The 15,760-nt window shown below is 44.7% G+C and overlaps 1 protein-coding gene across 1 annotated transcript in view; it reads left to right on the top strand.

The window, feature by feature from the left end:
- The first annotated feature begins 11,025 nt into the window (after window positions 1-11,025).
- Window positions 11,026-15,760, top strand: part of CPLX2 (complexin 2) — an 87,202-nt gene continuing 82,467 nt past the window's right edge. Inside the window, exon 1 of the mRNA XM_043470671.1 lies at window positions 11,026-11,302. The gene's annotated coding sequence lies outside the window, so the exon portion shown is untranslated. The remainder of the gene's footprint in view (window positions 11,303-15,760) is intronic.

Genomic DNA, 15,760 nt, shown 5'->3' with positions numbered 1-15,760 from the left:
CCTGGATGCCACCCCCAGCCAATGAGTCGGGTCTGACTGTGCTGTTTTCTCTGTAGGACTGCCTCCCACCCAGTCATTAGAACATTCTCTACCCCCCCAGCCAGGCAGTGCCAGAGGAGTTGCTGACACCGATCAGCTGGACTGCTTGTCCATTGCTGCAATAAGCAGCTTGGTGGGGAGATAAATGATGTGATTATTAGCTCAAATGAGGCTTGGGGATTATCTCTGGATTTTCTCTATCCCTATGGCGGACACAATGGAGAGGGGAGGGGCTGTGATTTCAGGAGCCAGGGGAGGGGACTAAGTACCTTGAATTGTACAGCTTGAGGGTGAAGTGGGTTTGGGTTTGGATCCAAGCTCTGTGACTTTGAATGAGTCAGTTCACCTCTCTGAGCCTATTCCCTTTCTCTGTACAGGCAAGTGGAGACCTACTCAGAATGTTCTTCTCCACCAGAAGATGACTCTCAAAGTTCTGGTTTGAAGGATTTTACATACAACTCTAAAGTTCTACATTAATTACCTCTAATCATCTCCTATCACAACTCCTCAGCAAATCTTGAAAGAGCAAGCTGAGTTACTATTCAAAACACCAATAATAATAGCAACCAATGTTTACTGAGCTCTTTTTATATACAAGCACTTTACAGGCATATTTCCACTTAATCCCCTCGATAATCCTAAAAAATAGATTCTATTTTATTCTCACTTTAGGTATGAGGAAATTGGGTTTCATGTGGTTTTTCCAGTGTCACAAATTTCTTAAGGGAAAAGACCAAGTCCAGAACCCAAGTCCTAGTCCCCTAACCAAATTTAAATCCTCTGCTAAATGCCTCATTTTCACGTGCCACAAATTCTGTGGAATTGCCCTGACATTGGCTTGAACTGGCTTCATTGTGCAATCTTTGTGCAATCTGATTAAAATATTTTTATGAGGACTGACTACACTATGAGCCTCTCTGGGTCCCTATTTCTTCATCTGTCAACTGAGGGTGAGAACACTTTCCTTCAAATGGCTCTTTTTGGGTTGAATGAGATAAGTGCTCAAGAGATATCAATGTTTCTCCTTTTCCCCTGAAAAATTAGGAGAATTCCCCTCATAAATTGATTTGATGACATCTGGGATTTTAAGAACATTGATAAAAATAGGAAAATAAGTCAGGCATGAAATTGATAATGTTGAAATTTTTCATGTCACACAACACCACAACTTCTGAGATGCTGGGCACTGCACGGACACAAGAGCTGGATGACATGGAAAGCAGAGTGGAGAATGTCATTCTCACCGAGTCAGAAAACATTCCTTGAGCCACCTTTTCAGCACTGTGGGTTCATGGATAAAAGCAATTGACTTGCTCTCACGGAGATTATATTCTAGTAAGAGAAACAGAAAACAAGTGTTTCAAAGGGCAAAAAGTGTTATTGAAAACAAAACAAGGTAATCATATGGAATGTAGCTTGGGGGCTATTTTAGAGAACACAGGCCGCTAAAACTTCCCAGAGGAGACATTTGTAACAATGTCTGCATATCGACGGATGCTCAACAACGGAAAGAGTTGAGGTCCTGAGCTGTGAATGAGAGGTTATATATTCAAGGAACGAAAAGAAACTGTGCAGCTGGTGTGGAGAGAGCAAGAGGGTAAGTGGTGGAATAAAAGGATTGAACAACAGATGGGGACCAGACCATGTGAAATCTTTAAGGTTATGATAGGAAGTTTGAGTTTTATTCTGGATTCAACAGGAAAGATATATTAGAGATGTAAGAGGCTAATAACTTGATCTGTTTCATACTTTATAAAGCCACATTGGACCCAAACAAATATGAACACTTGATTTATGACAAAGATAGCACATAGTGCAAGAGAAAATGGTCTTTCTTTCAATAAATGGTGCTATGTCAATGGCGTAGCCATACAGTCAAAAAAATTAATCTTAACCCCTACTTCATATCATGACTAAAACCAATTCTTTGTGGGTTGTAAATCTAAATATAGAAGATAAAGCAATAAAGATTCTAAAAGATAACAAGGAGAATGTTTTCATCATCTTGGATGGACAAAAATTTCTTAAACAGAACACAAAAGGCACTAACTGTAAAGGAAAATTTGATAAATTCAAAATAAAGCTAGCAACTTTTGTTCCTCAAAAGATACCATCAAGAGAGGAAAAAGGCAAGTCACAGGCTGGGAGAAGATATTTACAATATATGTAGCCTGAAAGGATTCTTTCTCAGAATATGTAAAGAGTTCCCATAAATCAATAAGGAAATGACAGATAACACAATAGAAAAGCTGATAAAAGAAATGAACAATAATTTCACAAAAGGAATTTTCTAAATAATCATTAAACGTGAATAAGGACTTGATCAGCCATTCAAATTGAAACCACTACTATGTATTCACTGCATACATAGAATGGCTGAAAGTAAAAATAGGTTGACAATGCAGAGTGTTGTCAAGGTTGTGGAGCTAGCAGAACTGTCAAACACAGCTTTTAAGAGTGCAAATTGGTATCCCCATTTTGGAGAACTTTTTGGAAATAACTACTAAATTTGAATATACACACACACCTCATATACTTATTTCATTCATGGGAATATTTCTTTAAAAACCTTACATATATGTATCAAAATATCTACACAAAATTTGGAAACAACTGAAAAATCCATCAACAAATTGAGATTAGTCATATAGTGGAATACTTATTGTTGTTATTCAGTCCCTAAGTCACGTCTGACTCTTTGTGACCCCATGGACTGCAGCACGCCAGGCTTCCCTGTCCTTCACCATCTCCCAGAGTTTGCTCAAACTCATGTCCTTTGAGTCAGTGATGCCATCCAACCATCTCATCCTCTGAAGTCCCTTTCTCCTCCTGCCTTCAATCTTTCCCAGCATCAGGGTCTTTTCCAATCAATCAGCTCTTCGCATCATCTGGCCAAAGTACTGGAGTTTTGGCTTCAGCATCAGTCCTTCCAATGAATATTCAGGGTTGATTTCCTTTAGGATTGACTGGTTTGATCTCTTTGCTGTTCAAGAGACTCTCAAGAGTCTTCTCCAGCACCACATTTCAAAAGCATCACTTCTTCAGCACTCAGCCTTCTTTATGGTCCAACTCTCATGTCCACACATGACTACTGGAAAAATCATAAATTTGACTATCTGGACGTTTGACTGCAAAGTGATGTCTCTGCTTTTTAATATGCTATCTAGGTTCGTCACAGCTTTCCTTCCAAGGAGCAAGTGTCTTTTAATTTTATGGTGCAGCCATCATCCACAGTGACTTGGGAGTCCGCGAAAATAAAGTCTGTCACTGTTTCTACTTTTTCCACATCTATTTGCTATGAAGTGATGGGACCAGATGCCGTGATCTAAGTTTTTTGAATGCTGAGTTTTAAGTCAACTTTTTTACTCTCCCTTTTCACTCTTATCAAGAGATTCTTTAGTTCCTCTTTGCTTTCTGCAGTTGGGATGGTGTCATCTGCATATCCGAGGTTATTACTATTTCTCCCTGCAATCTTGGTTCCAGCTTGTACTTCAACCAGCTTGGCATTTCGTATGATGTACTCTACCTAGAAGTTAAATAAGCAGGGTGACAATATACAGCCTTGACGTACTTCTTTCTCAATTTGGAACCAGTCTGTTGTTCCATGTTTGGTCCTAACTGTTTCTTCTTGACCTGAACACAGGTTTCTCAGGAGCAGGTAAGGTGGTCTGGTATTCCCATCTCTTGAAGAATTTTCCACAGTTTGTTGTGATCCACACAGTCAAAGGTTTTAGCATAGCCCATGAAGCACAAGTTTTTCTGGAATTCCCTTGCTTTTTCTATGATCCAATGGATGTTGGCAATTTGATCTCTTGTTCCCCTGCTTTTTCTAAATCCAGCTTGTACATCTAGAAATTCTCAGTTCATGTTTTGTTGAAGTGTAGCTTGAAGGATTTTGAGAATTACCTTGCTAGCATATGAAATGAGTGCAATTGTCTGGTAGTTTGAATATTCTTCAGCATTGCACTTTGGGATTGGAATGAAAACTGACCTTTTCCAGTCTTGTAGCCACTGCTGAGTTTTCCAAATTTGCTGGCAAATTGAGTGCAGCACTTCCACAGCATCATCTTTTAGGATTCGAAATAGCTCAACTGGAATTCCATCACCTCCACTAGCTTTGTTCTTAGTAATGCTTCCTAAGGCCCACTTGAATTCACACTCCAGGATGTCTGACTCTAGGTGAGTGACCACACACACCTTTGTGGTTATCCAGATCATTAACATCTTTTTTTGTACAGTTCTTCTGTGTATTCTTGCCACCTCTTCTTAATATCTTCTGCTTCTGTTAAGTCCTTGCCATTTCTGTCCTTTATTGAGCCCATTTTTGCATGAAATGTCCCTTGGTATCTCTAATTTTCTTGAAGAGATCTCTAGCCTTTCCCATTCTATTGTCTCCTCTATTTCTTTGCATCATTCCCTTAAGAAGGCTTTCTTGTCTCTCCTTGCTATTCTTTGGAACTCTTCATTGAGATGGGTATATCTTTTCCACTGTGTAGTGGAATACTATATAGTATGAAAAGCAACATGTTGCTGACAAAGGCAACAATATGAATGAATCTCGCAAACATGGTATTGAGCAAAAGATGCCAAACACAAAACACATGGTAGATGATTTTATAAGTCAGCAACACTCATCTGTAGTGTCAGAAGTCAGACATGCGGCTACCTTTGAGGCAGAGTGAGCGAGCAATAACTGAGACACCATGAAAGGAACTTGACTGTCTGGTGCTGGTTGCACAGCTGTGATCACTTTGTGGTGATTAACTGAACACCTGTTTTCACAATTTTTGTTCTTTCTTGCTTGGGATAAGCATTTTAAAAAATCACATTTGGGAGCAAGAGTAGAGCCAGGGAGATCAGTTTAAAAGCTCTTGCAAGAGTCCGTGAAGAAGATGATGATGGGGTGGACAAGATGGGATGTGGTGAAGAGGGGAAGAAGTAGACTAATCCAGGAATTATTTTGGTGGGAAAGCTTGAATGGTCTGCTGATGGACTGGATGCTGAGGAGAAGGAAGAATTTAATAGTGGCCCAAGCAGCTGAGTGGATGTGGAACCGCTCGCCCAGATGAGGAAGACCAGGAAAGGAAAGAGCACCATTTAGTTGTCTTCGTATATTACCTCTCTTATTTCCCAACCAACCTGCCTTAGTGGCTACTTATATCCCTACTTTACAGAAGAGGAAACTGGGGCTCTCAGAGATTAAATTATTTTCCAGGCTTACACAGGCAGTCTGGGATGAAACAGAATAGGAAATTTTGTATCTGGGAGACAGTCAGGTATAGTCTTAAAAACTATAGACTCAAGTCAAATAGCCAAAGTTTGAGGTCTGTCTCTGTCAGGCAAAGCTCATGACTCCTTTTTATCTTCATCTGAGTCATACCTACCTCACAGGGTTAATATATGTTAAGGGCTATAAAGTGGAAAAAAAATGATTTGTTAGTTGCTCAGTCATGTGACTCTCTACGATCCCATGGACTGCAGCCTGGCAGGCTCCTCCGTCCATGGGGTTCTCCAGGCAAGACCAAACCAGGGATCGAACCCTGGTATCCCACATTGCAGACGGATTCTTTACCATCTGAGCCAGCAGAGAAGCCCCAAGTGCTCTAAAGGAGCCTAATATAAGTCAGTCATCTGTAAGTTAGCCATTATCAGGGTCCATGTGGACTTCCCAGAGGGCTGGGGAAACAGAAGGTAGATTTTAGTTCTTGAGCCAAGACTGAGTTTCATTAGCGTGGTGATTGCCCTTTAAAACACTGACACAAACAATGGCATGTTATGTTATTGCCACATAATAGAGACCATCGGGACCAAAATTCAGGAGCCAAAAGACATAAAGAGCATACAACAGAGGAAATCCTGGCTTGGCTGGGTGTTGGCAGCCTAGGTGCCAATTTTCTTTTTGGTATGTTGGAGAGGAAAATTGTTGCAATTATTCAGCAACCATTTTGGATAACTAAATTCCAACCTCTTGAAGGTGCTTGGAGGTAGGCGGCCATAGGTTTTTACTTTCCAGAGTCAGTAGTTCAAAGAATTCTACACTCGTGGATTAAGTGATGCTTCTCATCACTTCTCTCTTACTTGAATTATTGTGGCAGCCTCTAAACTAGATTCCTCCAATTTTTCCCTCTTCAACAGATACTTACTAACTGAGCTCCTACATTGTACCAGCTTCTCTGCTAGGTACTAAGAACAATAAGAAAAGCCCAAGGATATGGGGCTCTCATGGAGCTTCAGGTCCACATCACTCTAGAGCAGTATTTCTGTTAGTATTATAGAAGGCACTTTGCAAATTATAAAGGACTTATCCAATGTTGTTCTTGCGAGATGATCAAGGTGATGATGGCAGTTATTAAAGAAGAGCTCTTGCCTTTCAATGACTCTCTGCTGCCTGTAGGATAAAGGCATACAGTCAAGTTCAAACTGCATTCCAGACTCATTTCCCATCTCTCATCCCTTCCATCAGCCTTAGTCTCCATTCACACCAAACCAAGTCCCTTAATTTCCATACTTCAAAGATCTTGTATATTCCATTCCCTCTGACTGAAATATTTTACCTTCTGTCTGCCTAGAAACTCTTAATCCTTCAAGACCAAATGTCAACCTCCCCTCCCCACGGACAGCTTTCATCCCTTCTTCCTCTCCTTCTGCCACACTCTCTACAGGAGTGCTTCTCAAAGGGGTTAAGATACAATAGAATGACCTAAAGATCATCTTTAAATTCCAGGCCATCCATGCTCACCAGACATTCAGATTCAGTAGGTCTGGGGTGTGTAATGGTTAAGAATTCAGGCTTTGAGTCAAACAAACTTAAGTCCCAGCTGAGCTGTTTACCAGCCCCCGACCTTAGCCAAGTTAGTCAACCTCCCTAAGGTTCTGTTGCATGCTAAGTCACTTCAGTCGTGTCCCATTCTTTCAACCCCATGGACTGTAGCTCACCAGACTCCTCTGTCCATTGGATTCTCCAGGCAAGAATACTGGAGTGGGTTGCTATGCCCTCCTCCAGGGGAACTTCTTGGCCCAAAGGTTCTATTAGCTCTGAAAAGCTGGGGATAGAAATAGGTAGGAATGATAAATGGAGACAACATGTGTAAAACACTTAGTATAATACCTGATACCTGGAAAGGACTGAACAAATTGAAATTGTTATTGAAAAGAATTTTGGTTTATTCTGCACCTGGCAGCCTATTCATTTCTTTTCCAACTCGTCCATCTTCAGGTTGAGAACTACTACTGTTATTCATTAAACTGCATTGAAAGTGTAAGTTGCTCAGTCATGTCCAACTCTTTGAGACCCCATGGACTAGCCCACCTGGCTCCTCCATCCATGGGATTTTCCAGGCAAGAGTACTGGAGTGGGGTGTCATTTCCTTCTCCAGGGTCCACGTCTTAGCTCTAGATCCCCAGCACACAGCACAGTACCAGGAATGGCATCACCACTTACAAGTTGTGTGATCTTGGTTAAGTGAGTCTTGCTCTTTTGACCTCAGCTATGTTTTCTGTTGGGGAGAACAATCTCTACCAGAGAAGGTTGCTATGGATATCAAATGAGATTGTGGGTATGGAAGTGCTTTCTATGGTATGGAGAAGGGAGCCAGTGTGGAGAAAAGAGGCTGTGATTCAGGCCTGTCATCTCACAGCCACATATCCATGGCCCTCCACTTCCTCTTCTTCCCCATCCCACAGAATGTCAGTGTGACCTTCTTTCCTTAAATATTCTCAGTTAATTTATACCTAGTAGAAGATTGCATAATGACCTGCCCAATGGCTAAAATCTTCCCAGGGAGAAAGGGACTATAGATGCACTGGTATGAGGTAAGTGCCCCTTGGATTGCTAATCACCTAAAATATTGCATGGAGTAAGACATTCATGATGTTTGCCCTAGTCTCAATTCCAGTTGAAGGAAAGCCAATGATCAGCAAGAAAACCTACAAATAAAATAATGTCAGAATAATAATTACTAAGAAAAATGAAGCAGACAATGTCAAAGAGTCATTCAGAAAACAAACATTAGTGTGGCCAGTAAAGGTCTCTTTAGGAGCAGACACTTGAGCTGAAACCCGAAAGACAAGAAGGACTCAGACCAAGGTTACAAGGGTCCAAAATAGAGAAAACAGAAAAAAAAAGAACTTTTTTTTTAAAGTTTTAAAAAGCAGCTTGGTGGGACTGGATCTTTCAGTCATGCTGGTTTGCTCCAAACGGGACCTACTGGATACATGGCTCTTACCTATGGGTTTTGCTTCCCCCTGGCTGGATAGGGAGATGCACCCTAGGTCTAACTTTTACTCATGGCTTCATATTTTTAGAGCTTCCAGAGAAGCCTACTAATCTGCCACACCTTAAAACTCGTTGGGCAAGATCTGCATTTCACTGGTATGATTATCTGGCTACAATATCCACTCCCTCTCTGGAACCACAGATCAGATATTATGCTACGAGTTGATGCTCTGACTAACTTTCAGCCCCTACTGCTAAACAAATACAAATTAGAAAGGTGGTTCTACAAAACAGATTGGCCTTAGATATTCTGACGGCTGCACAAGGAGGAATTTGTGCCATTATTCATACCCAACATGAGTTACTCACTTTACTAAACACATGAACAAGATGATTCAGACTACGGATTCTCCTGAAGCCTCAGTCACCTCACTTTGGGAAATGTTAACTAGCTCCCCATGGTGGAAAACTATCTTAATGATAATAATTCTAATTGTTCTGTTTTTGCTGTTTACCTTATATCTGTAACTGTAAAACGGGGTTTGTTTCTAACCATCTGAAAGCTTTTAGGTTGCAAATGGTTGTCCAAGCTCCTACGATTGCCACAATTTTCCCCAACTATTACTTGGAGCCCCTGGATCAGAGACCCTCAATATGAGGGTTAGGAGAATATGTTGCCTCAACAATTTAGGGACAGTGCCCGTCACAGCAGGAAGTAGTTGTGGAATGAAACGACACCCCTTTCCCTTGGCAACATAATTCTCCTAAAAGAAAAGGGGGTATGAGAGAGTCATTTCCTAGGCAGGTTCACAAGAGGAGAGAGGGGTCTGGAATTCTCAAGGAGGAGGGAAGGACAAGCATCATTTTTTCTCTACATTCCTTAGTCTTAGTAACAGAAAACATTTTTTTCTTTAAGCCGGGAACTGATGATTACACAACAAACAACTCAGTTTAAACTCTGTACTGAAGATTATATAATAACATTGTATCCTCCTTGAGGACAGTTTCTCCTTCCTGAAAACCTTCTGGCTAATCCTATTATCTTAAAATGTAAATTATGGGAGTGGGTCTAGTAAGATCTTTACAACCTTGAGACATTCTTTTGATTTATTGTAATAACTGATTTTAAAAGTTGTAACTCCCTTGCTGGAACTAGCAAGGGGGCACTCTCTGTCCCGCCTTCTGATGTCTGTGTGTCAGAAGCTTTCTCTGCTCCTTTTTATACTATAATAAAAGTCTGCTACACGCACGCACACAACAAGAGCAGCTTGGTACAAAACAGAAGTTTCTGTAGGTGAAGTGACTGAGTCAGGGGAGAGTTGATGGTGATGAGGCAGGAAGGCTAGGCAGGAACGCTGCCACATGGGACTTTGCAGGCTGTGATTATATATATATTTAATATATACATATATGTATATATTACTTTCCTTTATAAGATTGCTCACTTGAATATATATTCATATGTTGAATGAATTATATATTGATATAGTCAATATATATGCATATATATTCAAATGAGCGATCACATGAAGGAAGGGAAGCGACTTTGACCTGTTTCTCACGTGTGCATTCACTCAGCCTATGTAATTCAACTATTCTACTGTGTGTCAGTCACCGTGCTAGGAGACAGAGATACAGAGAAAGACAAAATATGAACCCAGTTTTTATGAGCCTGGTAACAGAGGATATGGGACTTCCCTGGTGGCTCAGAGGGTAAAGCGTCTGCCTTCAATGCAGGAGACCTGGGTTCGATCCCTGGGTTGGGAAGATCCCCTGGAGAAGAAAATGGCAACCCACTCCAGTACTCTTGCCTGGAAAACCCCATGGACTTAGGAGCCTGGTAGGCTACAGTCCATGGAGTCACAAAAAGTCAGACACGACTGAGTGACTTCACAACAGAGGATATAGATACACAAGTAAGTACAAAACAGTGTGACAAGAAGCCTAATAAAGGAATGTAGAGGCTGAGAGAGCCTAGAAAAGAGTTGATTGTGCCTTAGAGATTGGGGAAATTTTCATTAAAAATGGAGACACTTTAACTCGCAGACAAAGCATAAGTAGTAAGGGGGAAGAACGTTCCAGCAAGGGGAGCAGCAGGTGCCAAGGCACTGCAGTGACCCTGTTCAGAAGAAATGCTCATTTGTCCTGACAAGCACACAGTTGGAGAGGAGGCCCTTGGTCTTCCTGGTAAAAGATCTTTCAATTCCAGACCAAAGAGCTTATATTTTATTACTGGTGCTCGTGCTTAGTCGCTCAGTCATGTCCAGCTCTTTGTGACCCCGTGGACTGCAGCCCACCAGGCTCCTCCGTCCATGGGGTTTCTCCAGGAAAGAACACTGGAGTGAGTTGCCATGCTCTCCTCCAGGGGATCTTCCCAACCCAGGGATCGAACCCAGGTCTCCTGCATTGCAGACGGATTCACCGTCTGAGCCACCAGGGAAGCTTGTGTTTTTATTACAGATGCACGATAAATAGGGCAGGTTTAGAAAGCTCTCTCCAGGGAATGGTAGATGATAGACTGGAGTTAGGTACTAAAGGCAGTCGGACCAGTGAGTGGAGTTTGCAGCAGAGCAGGTACAAGGTCTGCATTTGGTCATTGATCCCAGAAACGAAGCCGGGTGGGGGAGAGATGTTTCCAAAGCAGGATGCCCTTTGTCCCTTAAGCAACAGGACCCTGCTGTCTCTAAACTTCAGGACAGAAATGACCCTGGGGAGCTCCCCTATGCCTCCCTCTGAGTTACTGACACCTCTGCTGGCGCCCTCTCTCGTTCCCGTCGCCAGCCCCCGCCTCCTTTCTCAGGAAGCTTGGGTCTCCCTGGGAGCGGGTCTGCCCTTGGGGGAGGCCTGTCGACTCGGCGCCCTGCAGACCGACGGGCATTCGGGGCGGATCGAAGAGGGGCTCGGCGCCCCCTGCGTGCACATGTGCTAGCCCGGGCAGGAGGGAGCGCCTCCGCGGAGGAGTCCAGGAAGAGGGGGCAGGGAGAGGCGCTCCACAACCTCGGTCCCGGGCGCCCTGGTCGGCCGCGGTGGAGCTGCAGCTTCCAACAGGTTCGTAGAACTCGCGCTCGCTCTCCGTTGCGGAGCCGCCACCTCCTCCGCTGGAGCAGGTTCGCGGGAGAGACCCTAGCCGTAGGCCCCGCGCTGCTGAGCTCCCTGAGGGCGGCTTCCTCCGCCCTCCTTCCTTCTCCGGGTAGCTCTGCGCTGCCGCCGGCTCTTCCGGGGCGAGGCGGAGGGCGCCACGGGCTCCAACTCGCTTCAGCACCACCTCGGGGACAGCTCCCGCGCCCCGCAGCGTCCTCTCCCTGGGGTCAGCTCTCGCACCGGCGGACCGCGCCCGCCCGGCCGGCTCGTCTAATTGTTCGGTCTGGGTTCAGTACCACGGTCGCGGAGGACAGTCCTCCGCCCCCGCGGGCTCCGTTCCCCGCGTCAGCACCGTAGCGGCGGACAGCTCTCGCCGGGCGCCAGCTTCCTAGCGAGCCGCGAACAAAGACAGGGGGCTGGCTGGGGCCTTCCGCGTTCCTTGGGAGTGGGTGGTTGCCTCCGTGCGGGTCTTTCGACTTCCCCCAGAGCAGTGCCAGAGGCGATCAGGGGAGGGGGCCTAGTCATATTCGCGCGTTTCTTGCCTTGGGTCTGCAGTTCGCCAAGGCCTGGCGGTGCAATGGCGGGTCCCAGCTGGAAGTCGGAAAGAGGATGGGAGGGGAGACGGGCACAAAAGGTCCCGGGCTACAGCTGGGCAGGTTGGGCCTAGGCTAAGAGGAAGGAGTGCGCCGCCCCCTCTTTCTTCCAAATCCCCACCTCCGCGGCTAGCTCGGGACCGCGGACTTCCATCGCAGAGCCTAACACAGATGCCTAAGGCTGGCAGCTGCAATCACTGACTCCGACTGTCCCCGGAACATCCCTAGAAAGTGTGAGGCTGAGTTTCCGTGGGGGGAAGGGGGCCGAGAAACCGCGGGGAAGCCTCACGAAGCCGGCGGCTACACGCTCCCCCTCCCTCCTGCCTAGGGTTCCGCCCCCACCTCCAGAGTGAAGCCCGCAAGGAAAGAAGGGGGAAGGAGGGGACCTGGGCAGCAGGTTGTGAAAATGGCTTGACCCCGGGAGGTTGCAAGTGGCAAGAAAAGAGGATGAGAAGCTGGGAGGTTCTCAAACAGGGAGGCCGGTTCGGCGACAGGAGATCAAATGTGGAAAAGGAAACCTTTCCTCTGCTGAAGCAGGGAGGGCCCTGGAATCACGTGATCCTCGCTTACTGAGAGTCTCACTGGGAGATGGGAAGACCGAGCTTAGGGGGCAAAGGTAATTTGCCCAAGGTCAGTTAGCAATTTTGTAGCAAAATTGAGCCTAAAATTCAGGCTCCACAAATCCTGGACTTGTGTAAGATTGATAGGGAAGTCTTAAAATACCAGATGTGCAAAGAAAGGCCAAGTCGTTTCAGTTGAGTTCAAATCTCAGCTCTGTCACTTACTAGCCTGTGACCTTGGAAGTGACCTTCTGAGAAGACAGGTTAGTAGTACCCACTTGTAGTGAGGCTTTAATGAAACACCTATGTAATGAGATTAGGGCAGTGCCTGGCACATAATAAGTGCTCAAAAAATAATAACTACTATTCCTGATATTAGTCCCTCTGTAAACATGTGCTGAGGGCTCTTACATGCCCTGGCTGTGAACTAGGGAGGCAGAGAAGTGTCCTGAAAAGGACACAGACCAGCACAAGGAGCAGAAAAGTAAACAATTGCAATATGATATGATCGTGCTGTAATTAAGGTGAGTGTGTGTGCGAGGCTGTGAGATCACAGAGGCAGGAGTGATGAACTGTGAGGAAAGGAGGAAAACTACCTTGAACAGATGGAACTGTGTGTAGAGGCCTCACGTGTAAAACCACAGCCACCAGGGTGATGTCATTGTGACAGAGGGTCCTCAGGATGGGGACTAGGAAATGAGAGTGTAGAGAAAGCTGGAGTCAGTCTCCAAAGGCCCTTTTGTGATAAAATATTTCAAATATTTTTTAAAAATAGAAAGAATAGTATAATATTCTTATTATTCCCCCATATACCCATCATCTAACTTCAACAGTTGGGTAATTTATTTCATCTGTACCCACGTCCACTCTGTACCCACGTCCACTTTAATCACACATACATGTACAAACACACACAAACACAGACTTATTTTGAAGCAAAGCTAAGACATCCTGTCATTTCATACAGAAATATTTTTAACATTAGCAACAACCTCTGCCATTCAAGTGGCATTCCATGTTAGAAGTCACTAACTCAAACCATGACTTTCTCTTCTTAATGTGTTCTGAACATTCCTGTTCCTTAGTATAAAGTTTTGAGAGAAGCCCACACTATGGTGACAAGCCACATGCTTTAGAGAAACTATTTTAGGAAAAGCAAAGGGCACATCAACTCTCTACAGATTTTACCCAGCCAGGGTAATCTCTACTACCTATACAGTGACCAGGGGCCAGTGACTATTGGCAAAGCTGATCAAAAGACAAATAGAGCCCCATAAAGAAGAAGAAAAAAAGTGAGCTTCCCTTTCAAGTCATCTGAATCATAAGTTCATAAATATAGAAGGTATGAAGTCATGGAAATCATCCAACCCAACAGCCATGTTTTACAGATGAAGAAGACAAGGGACACAGTTGGGGATGCATCCAAGTTCCTACAGGGCTGACACCAGAGCCAAGGCCTTTGAACTTAAAACCCAGACTTCTATTCAGTTCTCCATTTCGCCCAAAAGATTAGGCCTTAGAGTTTCTCAGGCCCTCCAGTTGAGATGCCATTTTCTTCCCCATCTCAAAGAAGCTGGAAGGAAGAGGCAGAAGTAGGGCAAGAAGGGTCCTTTCTGGTTCTCAAGAGGATGACAATGTCTGACACTTGGTCTCTGAGGTACCCTGACACAGCTCCCTCTTATATCTTTTTGGAGAAAGTTGAGGATGATGGTACCTCTGTTCCAGCTGCTACACATTAGCAATAGCTCTGCAGTCAGACACCTAGACCTTAATTCTGTGCATGTGTGTCCATCCTGCCTGCTTTAACCAGAAGCACGTGAAGACTTCCCATTTGCCCTGAATTTGGCTGCACATCCCTCTTGGCTACAGATAGCCATTCCTCTGGGGTGTTAAATGAGTAGTGTTTGGCCCAGGCGCTGGTAGGACTCAGCTCTTGTGCCTTCCTGGAGCATGATGTCTCCCCTGTTATTGATGAAATGTGATGGCTGTGATGAGTGTGTGCACTCCCATTGGGCTTGGGCACTTTGCAAGTCAACAGTCTTGCTTTTCAGGGATGTCCCTGCCTGCAAAATGGTAAGGGCAATATCTCACAAGTTTCCTTGAATCTTAGTTGGGCAAATTAAAACATGTATAAGAAGTTTAAGCATCCCTGATGAAGAGAAGTCAGCAGAGAATAGTCAATAAAGTGGCCTTATTTCTAGGAGCATGGTTGCAGGTAAGAAGTAGGAAGGTAATGAAGATCATGAATTTCAGCTTGTGAAATTATCCCAGCTTTTAGCCTGAGATGAGGCCAAATTAGATAAATTATATTATATTATCCAGGCTTAGTTGAATTGTAGCTCCCCAAAGAGACCTTGGAGAGTATCTACTCTTCCTTCAACACGAACTCATTGAGTGGCTATTATGTCAGGCACTGTTCCACGTGCTGAGCAAGACCCTCCAGACCCCTGCTTCATGGGGCTTACAGACTTGCAATAGACACAGTCATTAACAATAAGTAAAAGGTGAAAACATCTAAGCAAACGAACAATAGGGGAGGTCTGTCTGCAAAGACTGTGATTTGGACTGAAGCCCAAATCACAAAAACAGTCGGTCATGTGTGGACGTGGGGCAAATGTTCCAGGAGAAGAAATAGCTCGATAGAGTGTCTATTGTGAGCCTGGACTGTCTGCAGACAGACAGGAACCAAAGTGGCTAGGAGCCAAGTGAGGGAGACGGGAGTGGCGGCAAATAAGGAGGGGTGGGCAGGGACCAGCCCATGCAAAGCCTTCTAAGTGCAATGGATTGTCACTGGACGGTTCAAGCAGTGGAGTGATAAAAATTAGTTTTGTTTTTAAAAGCTGCCTCTGGTTGCTGCATGGAGAGTGGATGATCCGGGAATGCTGGGCTGGGCAAGAGGGAGCAGAGAGGGTGAAACACAGCCTCCCCCGTTGAGATGCTCAGCATCCAACAGAGAAGACAAGACCCAAACCAGAACAACAGTCTTCCATGGGAAGGGCTATTGTGGCGAGATGTGCAAGGCGTCGCGGGAACCCAGAGACAAGAAGAACTCATTCAACCTCGGAGACATCAGGGAAGGCTTCCTGGAAGTGGGCAATGTCTGCTGAATTGTATCTAGAAAAGGAGATGGTAGGGTTAGTGTCTGAAACAGGCAGAGAGGGCACGGAGTGGCAGCAGGATGCAGGGGGTGGGCGCCAGCCTGCCTGGGTCCATTTAGCAGCTGTGTATCCTCAAGCAAATTACCTACCTCTCTGTGTCTCAGGGTCCCCATC

Source organism: Cervus canadensis, chromosome 6 (genome assembly GCF_019320065.1).
Source record: "Cervus canadensis isolate Bull #8, Minnesota chromosome 6, ASM1932006v1, whole genome shotgun sequence".
In the NCBI taxonomy this organism is placed as follows: Eukaryota; Metazoa; Chordata; class Mammalia; order Artiodactyla; family Cervidae; genus Cervus; species Cervus canadensis.
The sequence above is the reverse complement of the archived record's forward strand: the minus strand, read 5'-3'. Positions and strand labels throughout refer to the sequence as shown.